Below are 12,975 nucleotides of genomic sequence, written 5' to 3' on the forward strand. Positions count from 1 at the left end.
GGAGCTGCAAATGCCTGTGAGTTCTTCACAACTCACCCAGCTTCTTTCATACACCTGGCAATGGTCACGAATCACCTCAATGCCCCAGTCCCAAACTAGCTTGAATCCTCTCTTTGGATCCATACCCATCACTCCAGGAGGTTCATGCATCCACCAGGCTCATGGATGATTCCTGAGGACCATCCAAGTGTGGGCAGTGTAAGAGAGGAGCAGAGCAGGGTCAGCTCATGGGCCATGACTGAGCACAAACACCCCAGCAGCAGCCATTCCCCATCTCCCAGGCACAGCCATGCCCACAGGATGGAAATGACACTGCCATACATGAGTAGCCCAAGAGAGGGCTTTCTTCCTTCCGTATTCCCAGGAAATTCTTCCTCCTGTTCCTCCTCCACCTGCAGACATCAACTGCTTTCCATTTCTGGGCTCAGACATGGCTGGAAGGGTTCACTGAAGCCATCAGCCATCTCATTGCTTCTCCCTGACATGCCCTGACCCTCTCCCACACCTACACATGGCCAATCACGGCTGCTCAGGGCCTCCCGCTCTTCAGAAGAGGCCTTGAGCTTCTTGGTTCTTCCTGGTGCTTATTATAAACTTCCTCGCTCTCTCCGGAGTTCGTGGTGAGCTTTCTTGTCCATAACAGCCCCTTTATGATCATGTCTTACTGAATGGTTGTCTTTGTATGATCATTCGTTCAGAAAGGGCAGTCACAGGACAGCACCCAATGTGTCAAAACTGATGCCCAGTGAAATGCAGTCAAGACCTGATGAGTTATCCCTGTGTCTGTGTCTCTCCTGGAAGGAGTCTGTCCCGAGGAGGGGATCCAGCTCCTGCCACTCTCTGCAGAGGCACATGAGCAGTGTCCGTGCACCTGGGGACACAAAGGGTGACTTTTCCTAGACCACCCTTTTCCAAACTAAATGATTCCATGATGTTATGATTTCAGTATTTGTTTTGAAACCATTTGAATTCCCGCTACCTGCAGCTTTCTTCAAGGGCGGTTGTTGTGTGGCACAACTGTCCTGGCTCTCCAGGCAGATTGGGCACAGGTTTGGTGTCTGCATTGGGAGTTTTTCCCTTCCTGGCGTAAAAGGCTGTTGAGGAGAGACAGTTGTAGAGATTTGGGTCACAGGGGTTTGAAGCAATCCTGTCAAACTCTGAGCAGGCTGAGCTTTGGAGCCAAGGGACAACACAGTTGGTCTCAAAGATATTTTTTGAATGGTGTTACTATCACTGATAACAGTAACAGAGAATTCCTTATTCATCGTTATGCTAATGAACTAAAGCTCTTTAATGTCCTTCCCAACAGTCATTCGCAATTCTCAGAACAGATGCTACATCTCAGTAGTTATCTTCTTCTATGAAGTTCTTAAAACAGTGCTTTCTCTCACTTCTACTTTTTTTATCACTGAAAGAATACAACTCTTGGACGGAATTGCTCCCATATCATCCCTGTTCCATACATTTTCTCCTTTCTTTTTCTGGTGTGAGGGGCAGGTGACATAGGGGAGTTCCTTCCTTTTTAGGCAAAGAAAGCCAAGGAACAGATCCCAGGTCAGTGCAAAGTCACAAAGGAAGCCAGAATCTTTATGTGGTATGCACTGACACACACTGTCACCTGCATTTCCTGTCTCTGAAGACCCAACTGTGCAGCAGAGTCTGGAGTTCTGAGCTCCCTTCATCTGCCCTGTGTGACACGTGTGAAATGGAACTACCCCAGTCAAGAAGTTGGTTTTGATTCTTTCCAAGATTGTGGAGAGTGGCCTCAATGTGACACCATCCTGCTGTCTCAGCTCCTGGGATGCTGCCCCTGCTGTCCCATAGACTGGAAAGGATTGTGGTAGTTCCAGTGACCCTGACTTGATCCCCATCCACTGCTGGTTGTTCTCCACATTCCTGTCTCAAGTCACAGAGGATAGCGAGGCAGTAATTTCTCAGAAGAAAGATTCTTCCTTTCAGAGTGCTGCTAGGAAATGTATTTTGCTGAGTAACTGGACACAACTATGTATTTTCCTATATATTTACCGATACATATATATACTTCTTTTTCCTTATGATCACATAGAAAGACAGATAACACAGATCTCTGGAGATCACTGTCAACATGGTCTTCTAAACAGAGAACAGTTCAATTCACCTTTTTATCCTTATTTCCTCCATCAGGCCAGAGTGGCCAACAGCTTCCAGCAGGACTCACTGTGTGCCAAGGGTAAAAAGTGGCACTGACAGTCCATGGCAGTGGATTGTTTGGTGCCTTCGACTCTGTGTAAGACACAAGGATTATCTTTCGTAATGCTGGAGGTTTTGGTAGGAGAGAAATCTAGAGAACATTTTTAAAAAATGTAGGGAAAAAGAAACCAAAAGAAAGATGTAGAATGAAGTAAATGTCTTTTTGCAACTTTAAGCATCAAACGTTGTTGGTGTTTTAATTCTCCTTTCTTTGCTTTGAATACTTTAAATAGCAGTGTTTTCTCATGAGATCAAAATGAGACTTATCAGGATGTGCATTAAGAGCAGGAGGAGAACTTCTGATCCTCCACTGGATTTGCCTTCTCAGCACTCTCTCTGTTATCTGTGCATCTGATCTCCCTCATCCTCCATGTATTTCCTCCTGCCCTAACTAAACTGACCATGTCTGAAATCCCATTTCTAGCAGCTGATCTGCACACAAGCACTTGCAATTGCTCTCTGGGTTTCCCTTCCTCTTACTGTTTGATCACTCAGACACTTGTCAACAATCCAGTTGCTGCTTTCAGCTTCAAGGAGTTAAAAGCTTCCTTGTCATTCAGTAGTCTGTCTAATTCTGTCTTTAGCCAATTCTTTTATTGTGTTTATTTCATAATTTTCTTTCTGTCTACAACATTTCTTGCATGTTTCTGCCTTGGAGAAGGTGAACCTCAGTGGTGGCAGTTTGTCCCTGATGTACAGTTGAGGAATGTGGGTTTTTTTAACCATTACTCTTATCAGTGTTATTTCGATTGTTCAAAGGTAAAGCAAAGTCCCTGTTTGCTGTGTGCAGCCAGGTCTCCAAGGAGAGCAGGTGGGAGCTGGTGCAAAGGAGCTGGCACATCCAGCTGCAGAATGCAGTGGAGAAGTCTGGTGTAAGGAAAAGGGATGCAAGGCCCAGGGGGCCATGAGAGAAATGATGGGGTTGGGGAGGTGAGGAGCAAGGTTGTGCACACGGTGTGAGAGCTCAGGGGACAGCTTCTCCAGCCAGTCCAGACCTGCTTAGGAGAGACCCTGGATCCACATCAGATAATGCTGCAGTCATCTCTTCTCCACACTGAAAAGTAATAAAATACACCCTTTAACCAAAAAATGCATTTTATTAGCAGATTTTTGAAATCTTTCTCCATAACTACACTAGGACGCTTCCCTAATTGGCAGTACAAGACTAGAAGTAAATTACAAGAAGAGACATGGTTTGTTAGAGCTTTATTCAGTGTAATGAGCTCCATGGTGATTTGGTGCTGAGTCCTTGAACATTACTCAGGTGCTGAGAGGAGGTTGCACAAACCTTTCCAGAAGTCAAAGCCAGAAGAAAAAGTACTAAGTACCTTGAAGTGTTAATGAGTTCCACTGAGGACAAGTACCAGCAGAGCCTCCCCAGGGACTCGTTAGAGCAGAGAATTGGAGGCCATGGTGGCAGATAAACAAAGGGAAATGTGCAGGCAGCTGAGGTGCTGAGAAAAGCCTGGTTTTGTTGGGTGAAGCAGAGAGGCCAAGGCCTGACCCCCAGCCCCTGGGAAGGCAGATCCTGTCCCTCACACATTGCTCAGGGCTCTTCCTGGGGCAGGGGGATGTGGGCTGTGTGATGCTGAGTGAAGGACAATGCTGTGACAGCTTCCAGCCTTCCTGGGGGTGTGCAAGGAGGCCATGAGGTGCCCCAGTGCCTGAGGACAACGTCTCCTCACAGGCCTTGGTGGCAGAGGCCATGGCCATAGCCAAGGGGACAAAGACTTGGGTTCTCTTGGTGACATCCAGCCTTGCCAGTGCCCTTTGCCATCTCCACCACAGGTTGTCCTACACTGTCCCACAGCTGCTTTTGTTTCGCTACAGGCTGTAGACACCAATCTCGCTTCCTCCCCTTGCTTTCACCCTGATACTTCCATACATTGACTGATGTGTCTCCACTCTCATGCTCTGTTCCTGGAAACACAAGGAGATGGACTGATCTCCAGCTCCTTCTGGGTGATTTCTCGTACTCTGTGTTATGTCATAGAAGATGAGAATAAGGATGTTCAACAGTGTTGTCCAAGTGCTGGTCACTGAGAGATGACATCAGTAACTGGCTGCACAAAGGACTTCGTACCACTGATGATATTTGTGCCAACTTCCCACCCAGCCAACTTCCCACCCAGCATCCACTTCCCACATCAGCACCACTCTGGCCAGAAGCAGACCATGTCTGAGCCTTCCAAACACCCTGTACACGACATGCCTTTCTTTCCCCTGTCCATTTGGGTTCAGCAATCCCTTCCTTGTCCTTCACATTCCTGGAAATGGCTTCAGGACCACCTGTCCCATCCCCTTCCCAGGGAGGGAGGTAGGGTGGCCAGCCTGTAATTCTCCCAGTTCCTATTCCTGCTCTTCTTCAAGAAGGGTCTGCATTTTCTAAAGATCCCAGAGCCATTCTGGTTTCTATGACACATTTGAGAGCACAATCCGGAATCATGGTTGAGGGGGACGTAGCAGACTGGAGCACTTGCAATGATCCTGTCCAAGGCAGCTGAGATGAATCTCATTGATCCAATGGGGTTTGTTCCTGGAGTCACAAACAGAAATATCAGGGTTCCATCAAGCATCCGCATCTGATTTGGCCTTGTGGACTCCTTATGCACCCAGGGATGTTCAGAGACTGAGTCTGTCCCTTTTTCACACAGAGGCAGGAGTCACAGTGTCCCTCTGGCCTCCTGGTACGACACTCAAAGGATGGGAAGTATCTCATCCCTTTGGTGTGTCACATACTCTGTACTCATCTCAGATTTCCCACATCATGTGGAACGGACACATGGACCTTGGTTCAAGGAAGAAGATCCCAGTTCAAGGAAGCAGGCCTTCATTGTACCCCCAAGGAACAGCTGATGGCATTTGTGCTCGCTTGGGTTCATCTCACCTCACATACATGATGTGCATGTTTACAACTCACCTGTACAGTGCAACATGGACTTCAGACCTATTCATTCAATGTATCTTCATGGAAAGAAGAACAACCTCTCTGAGCTAAGGTGGGAGGCCAGAGTTAGAAACAGTAGTCCTCAGGGGCCAGTGCATGATGATTGACCTGAGGCTCCTTCCAAAGGGGTGTCCAGTGCACAGGGGCACAGCCCAGCCCCTGCTCTGCTGGTCCTGCAGGTCTCTGGCAGGAGGCCTGGCTGTGAGGGGACACTGCTGTGTGCCAGCCCTGCACACACACACTGCTCAGCTGTACAATGGTGTCTGCATCTGTGCGCAACTTTCTTGGGCTTGTTCTTGAGAGAAACTCTGTAAAAACACATAAACATACAGGCACTGCCCTGAGGAGATCACCCTTCATTATACATGCCAGCTCTGTCACAGCAGTGCCCGTTGCCTGTCCTTGCCTGCGGTTACAGGTCTCACACACAGCAGGATGGTGACCAAGCTGCCAGAGCACTCAAGCCTTGAACCAACACAAGGGGTGGGAAGGAAACTGTGGAAGTGGAAAAAAACACCCCCCAAAGATCCAGAGATGGTGCTCCCCAGTCACACTGCCGTACCTGCACTTCATTTCCTTCCATACAAACGCACAAACTGTCCCTGCAGCTCCAAAAATACCTTGGAGTAAGGATTTCAGGAAATATTCCCAAATATTTGTGATGGCCTTTGTTATGGTTAAACACATAAAAACAACACTTTATTTAAAAATCCACTCAGACAGAAAGGCACATAAGAGAGTGAATTACAAAGGGGATGACAATATTCTAGTGACGAAAAATAAACCACCACCACAAAAAAAAAAAAAAAAAAAAAAAAAAAAAGAGAGAGATATAATGTAATGAATTGTTTTATAACTGCTATGCAGAAGCTGATGAGAAGACTATTGCTTCAGGAAAATATCAGTCATCAGTTTGCGCAGGGCAGCCTTGAGCTCCTGGTTCCTCATGCTGTAGATGAGGGGGTTCACTGCTGGAGGCACCACCGAGTACAGAACTGACAGCACCAGATCCAGGGATGGGGAAGAAACGGAGGGGGGCTTCAGGTAGGTGAATATGCCAGTGCTGACATAAATTGAGACCACGGCCAGGTGAGGGAGGCAGGTGGAAAAGGCTTTGTGCTGTCCCTGCTCAGAGGGGATCCTCAGCACAGCCCTGAAGATCTGCACATAGGAGAAAAGAATGAAAACAAAACACGAAAATGCTAAACAGGCACCGACCACAAGAAGCCCAGCTTCCCTGAGGTAGGGGTGTGAGCAGGAGAACTTGAGGATCTGGGGGATTTCACAGAAGAACTGGCCCAGGGCATTGCCCTTGCACAGTGGCAGTGAAAATGTATTGGCCGTGTGCAGCAGAGCACTGAAAAACCCAGTGGCCCAGGCAGCTGCTGCCATGTGGACACAAGCTCTGCTGCCCAGGAGGGTCCCGTAGTGCAGGGGTTTGCAGATGGCAACGTAGCGGTCGTAGGACATGACAGTGAGGAGAGAATATTCTGCTGAAATGAAAAAGAAAAACAAAAAGAGTTGGGCAGCACATCCTCTGTAGGAAATGACCCTGGTGTCCCAAAGGGAATTTGCCATGGATCTGGTGACAATGGCGGAGATGGTGCCCAGGTCAAGGAGGGCGAGGTTGAGCAGGAAGAAGTACATTGGTGTGTGGAGGTGCTGGTCACAGACTATGGTGGTGATGATGAGGCCGTTGCCCAGGAGGGCAGCCAGGTAGATGCCCAGGAAGAGCCAGAAGTGCAAGAGCTGCAGCTCCCGTGTGTCTGTGAACGCCAGGAGCAGGAACTGGGTGATGGAGCTGCTGTTGGACATTTGCTGCCTGTGGACATGAGACTTGTGCAAGGAGGAAAAGACAGTGACAAGTTAGGGGAGACAAGTCCATTTCCCACAGACCCTCCCATCCCATCACAGACAGAGACACTTTTCCTCTTTCCAGGAGAATGTCCTGGCTGGAGCCCACGTCGGTGCTTGAAGAGTGTGCAAAGAAGAGCAGGGTTTCTGTCCAGGGGCTCTTGAGCAGTCAGCCTGACCCTGTGTGATTGAGTGGGGCAGGGGCCAGTCCTGGGGTTCAGCATTGTCAGCTGGAACCGCTCCTTGTGCAGAAGGGACTGTCAGCATCTGTACCCCCAGGCCTGAGAAACTTTTGAGAGCTTTGGTGTTTCTACAGCTCCTTCTCCCCTCCCACCCTGGGGCGTGTTCTTGGGTGTCAGAAACCCTCAGCATTTCTGCTGCACTCAGGGAAAAAAGAGTGAGTCCTGCGAGACCAGAGGAGTCCTGTGGGTCAGTGCAGAGTGAGGGCAGCTGCTCTGTCCCTCTGTCTTGCTCCAGCTGCGCTGGGCTGGCACCTTTCTGAGATGGAGCCTGATCACACTCCCATGTTACCCTGAAAAGCCACCAGGCATTGCTGAGAGCAGAGGGATCCACTTCAGAGAACAACATGCCCAACCTTTCCTAAGGTCTCAGCACCCCACGTTTAGACACACATGGCTCATTCCCCAGCCCCACAGACTGCATTGCCCACAGCTCCACAGAGCAGAGCAAAGCTGGACACGTGTTCCCATGGACACACCGGCAGGAAAGGACCCACAAGATCAGGCTGTGACTCTGCAGATGAAACTGCCATCCCCAGAGAGCCTGACAGCAAGAACAAGATCCCAACAGCAGTGACCCAGAGCAGGGGAGCAAGAAGGACAATGCGGTGAGGGTGGGTGTGAGAGAGGCCAGGGCAGAGGCAGCCGGGCACTCTGACAGCGTCACCCTTCCCCAGCTGTGCAGCCACCTCCCACACACCAACATTGCCGGGCAGCTGCTCTCAGCCCCTGTGCTCTGCAGAGGAACTGGAGCTCTGGCTGCACAGGAGCTGCTTCATGCCTTGGAGCCCCCGGCCCTGAGGGCAGAGGCTTTGCTGGGTGGGAGAGGAGGCCAGGGGGCTGCTCACGGGAGGGATCTGCGCTGCAGGGGATCATACAGAGATTTCTGGATTCACCCTCCACCTACGGATCTTGTTTGAGTTTCCTCTCATTCATTGATCCTGTCCCTGCTGCGTGGAGATTCTCCCCCTGGGAGGTGTTTCCCTGTCCATGTCTCTTCCCTGTCAGTGCTCACAGACCCCATCCCAGCCTCTGTGGTATCCTACATGCAGAGACTTACCGTGTAAGGACTGTGAAGATTTGTCTCTCAATGAGCCCTCAGCAACGAACCACCTACAATGCCTTTCGCCTCTCTCTGCCTGGCTCCTGTGCCCTCGGTGCTGCAGGCAGAGCCCTCAGCCCTGCTGCGCTGTGCAGAGGAGCTGCTCCTGGGCAGAGCTGTCTCTCTGCAGCGCTGCCGCTTGCCAGGAGGTCCCTCTGTCCCAGGAGCCCAGCCCAGCTCAGCAGTACAGGAGCAGCCCATGATGTCCCTTTCTCTGTCCCCTCTGGGCTCTCTCCACGTGTCCCTGGAGCTGTTGGGGCACATCCTGTCAAACAGCCTCAAGTGATCAGTGATGTTGATTCTCTCTCTGAACAGACACTTCTTGCCAGCATTGTGTTCTCTGTATTAAAAAATAAATCAGTATGAGAATCATATTTTCTTGTCCCATCATTAGGCAGGACACCAGGAATGTTACAGCAAATTATCTAATTTCTGTAAACTGTGGATGGGAATTTCTTCATTTGAATGAGTTTAAGCATTATATTCTGGTTTTATACTCCTAGGTCTAGAGAGACATTCATCAATCTTTGTCCATGTCATGTCTGTGCTCTGAAGCAAAGCCTTTGCACACATGGGCTCTTGGACACTTGGTACCAGGTTTCGTGTGGCAGGTCAGAGCTGGGCTGGTGCCACAGCTGGGGTGGTCCAGCCCAGATGTGAGGCAATGGCCTCAACCAGGGACCTGACTGGGCAGCTGGAGCTGTCAGTGTTGCAGACAGAGCTGTGACACGGGTGGAATGAACTGCCAGGCAGGGTGGCAGAAGTGAGTTCATCTGGTCTGCAAGGACAGCAGCCTCCAAGCACAGCAACAGTCCAGATCAGAACTCAGTCTGGACCTCTAAGGCAATTCAAGGGCCCATAATGAGCTGTTACTACTGCAGGAACAGTTAAAGGAGAAACAAAGACAGTGTGTGGCCGTTGATGAATTTAATAAGGGAAAGAGGTGAGAATCCCTGTGTCCTCTTGTCTTCCATCTTCACCTGCAATGTGTCCCAGGACTGTGTGACTGGAGACAGGAATCTGGAGAACAATCAGCTGAGGATGGGGATCAAGTCAGGGGTCACTGGAACTAACACAATCCTCTCCAGTCTATGGGACAGCAGGGGCAGCATCCCAGGAGCTGAGACAGCAGGACGATATCACAGTGAGGCCACTCTCCACCATCTTGGAAAGCTCATGGAGACTGGGGGGACTCCCTGAGCACTGGCAGCTCTCACACAGTGTGTGCACTTTTCAGAATGGCCAATGGGTGAGCAGGGGAACTAAGGGCTGTGCCCCAGAACATGTCCACTGGGACCCCATTTCTGGGTGTCTGGAAGAGAAGGTGATGGGGTTTACCCAGGGCAGGCTGTGTCTGTCCATGCTCTTTGCTTTCTGTGAGGAAAGGACAGGGTTGTGGACGTGGGGAAAACATTGATGGTCTGTTACCTGGAAGTCAGCAAGGCATTCAGCATCATCCCCAACAATATTCTTGTGTCCAAGATAGGACATTATGGTCTGTGTCAGTGTGTAAGTAGATGGGTAAAAAGCAATCTGGATGGTTGGGCTTGGAAAGGTGCTGTAGAAAGGGAGAAACTTTCCAGTCCTGAGGACAGTCAAGCACTGGAAGCTGTTTCCCAGGAGTGCACACTCACTCTGTCCCAGAAAGCGACCAAGATGTGTTTGGATCAAGCCCTGAGTAATCTGGTCTGACCCTGCTTTGAGCGGGAGGTTGGTCAAGACATTTCCTGTCATCACATTGAGCCTGAATGACGCTGTCCTTTCATCCCCTTCATGTTTTCAGTTTAGACAAAGCTCTCAGGTGCTTCCTGACCACAGGAATAATTCACATGAGGTGCAGGGCTGCTTTACAAGTGCCCTATAGAGCCCTGACCACAACTTTTGCATCGCTTTTCCTTTGCCCCAACCCAGGGTCTTTTTTGCTGTCCTAACTCCCTTGCAGAAAGAACTGCCCATATTGCTAACCCTTTCAGGGCAGGTTGTTCAAGAGGTGTCAGCATCCATGTACAGAGTGTGCACATCAGCCAGACAGCAAAGCCACCATTACAGAAACAGACACGAGGCTCTTGACCAGCTCCTTGAACCCTGATATCAGCGTGACATGTCTGCTGAGATTCCAGGGAACACCTGAACTGTAAGGGCAGAGCATATGAGTCCTCGATGGGTGACTTGTCTCCTGACCCATGTGGTGCTTTAGGCTGTGAGGAGAATCAAAACCAGCCACTTGACTGGGGTAGTTCCATTTTACAGGTGTCACACAGGGCAGATGAAGGGAGCTCAGAACTCCAGACTCTGCTGCACAGCTGGGACTGCAGAGACTGGAAATGCAGGTGACAGTGTGTGTCAGTGCACACCACATAAAGATTCTGGCGTCCTTTTGTGCCTTTGTACCAAAGCCCAGCCTGCTCAGATTTTGAAAGGATTGCTCCAAAGCCTGGTGACCCAAATCTCTACAGCTGTCTCTCCTCAACAGCCTTTTACCCCAGGAAGGGGAAAACTGCCAATGCAGGCACCAAACCAGTGCCCAACCTGCCTGGAGAGCCAGGACAGTTGTGCCACACAACAGCAGCCTCTGAGGGAAGCTGGAGGTGATGGAATTGAAATGGTTCCAACCCAAATCATAGAATCATGGCATCATAGAATCATTTATTTTGGAAAAGACCCTTAACAATATAGAGTACAAATGTAAATCAAATCCCTAATCGCCACATCTCCACATCTTCTAAATACCTCCAGCAATGGAAGCTCCAGTCCTGAGCTGGCAGGACACCATTGGCTGCAGTTGGACATAAGATACTGGTCATGACTGTGAGTTCAGCCCTCGCTGGCAGAATGTCTCACACATCACTGAGGAGGGCAGGGGGTTGGGAGATGGGAGCATGTTTCAGTTTCCAGATCCCAGCACAGAGCCTAAACCATCCTGCCCTTGAACTCTGGCATCCCATTTCCTGAGACGCAAAGCTGATGGCCTTATGTGGATAATCATGTTAAAAGGCACGAATAATCCTTCAAGTATTTGTGTAATTTGTCTTGGAATCTGTAGTTATATTTAAATATCTGTAAAATAGTACCCTGCATCTGTGGTAACCCCTCTGGCAATGACAATTAAATAAGTATTTGCACTATAAGGCTTCATAAGCAATCCACAAGAACACATCTAAGTGGTTCAGATGAAGGGGGGTCTGGCAAACGTCACCCTTTGTGTCCCCAGGCGCATGGACACTGCTCATGTGCCTCTGCAGAGAGTGGCAGGAGCTGGATCCCCTTCTCGGGACAGACTCCTTCCAGGAGAGACACAGACACAGGGGGAACTCATCAGGTCTTTACTGCATTTCACTTGGCATCAGTTTTGACACACTGGGTGCTGTCCTGTGACTGCCCTTTCTGCACAAATGATCATAAAAACACAACCATTTAGTAAGACATGGTAATAAAGGGGCTGTTATGGACAAGAAAGCTAACCATGAACTCAGAAGAGAGCGAGGAAGTTTAAAATGAGCACCATGAAGAATCAAGAAGCTCGAGGCCTCTTCTGAAGAGCGGGAGGCCCTGAGCAGCCATGATTGGCCATGTGTAGGTGTGGGAGAGGGTCAGGGCATGTCAGGGAGAAGCAATGAGATGGCTGATGGCTTCAGTGAACCCTTCCAGCCATGTCTGAGCCCAGAAATGGAAAGCAGTTGATGTCTGCAGGTGAAGGAGGAACAGGAGGAAGATTTTCCTGGGAATATGAAAGGAAGAAAGGCCTCTCTTGGGCTAATCATGTATGACAGTGACATTTCCATCCTGTGGGCTTGGCTGTGCCTGGGAGATGGGGAATGGCTGCTGCTGGGGTGTTTGTGCTCAGCCATGGCCCATGAGCTGACCCTGTTCTGCTCCTCTCTCACACTGCCCACACTTGGATGGACCTCAGGAATCATCCATGAGCCTGGTGGATGCATGAACCTCCTGGAGTGATGGGATATGGATCCAAATAGAGGATTCAAGCAAGTTTGGGACTGGGACATTGAGGTGATTGGTGACCATTGCCAGGTGCGTGAAAGAAACTGGATGAGTTGTGAAGACCTCACAGACATTTCCAACTTTACAGAAAACCGAGCCTTGCCGTTAAAGCAACAGCACTTGACATAAAACCCATCCTCAAAACACAAAACACTCACAGTGACCACAGGAAAATCCTTGAAAACTATTTGAGAATAATTTACCAGGCCCCAGCTCAGCCATTCCGGTAATAAAATCATCAAGGGCTGACATGGCATCAGAGCCACCTCCACATGGCCCTCACCACCTGTAACCAGTGTCTCCAAGTCTTTCCTTCACCAGCCTCCAGAGACAGGGACCTGCACTGGTTGTTTCCTTCCCAGCTGTGTCAGCGATGGCTTCCATGGGGTCCTAAACACCCTCAGAAACTTGGGGTTTGCTTCTGCCTTTCACTTCATCAGAGGTTTGTTCATTGTTTCAGTATCTGCAGTTCAGGATCATGGCAGCAGAGGGCTCATTAACATTGAAAATGCTCTTAGAAGCCAAGGCTCAGTGCAGCATTTTCCTGAAGGCTTCGGGTGTGGTGTGGATGATTAGGGAGATTTCAGGAACAGCCAAGCAGAGAG

Source organism: Patagioenas fasciata, chromosome 10, assembly GCF_037038585.1.
Source record: "Patagioenas fasciata isolate bPatFas1 chromosome 10, bPatFas1.hap1, whole genome shotgun sequence".
NCBI lineage: Eukaryota > Metazoa > Chordata > Aves > Columbiformes > Columbidae > Patagioenas > Patagioenas fasciata.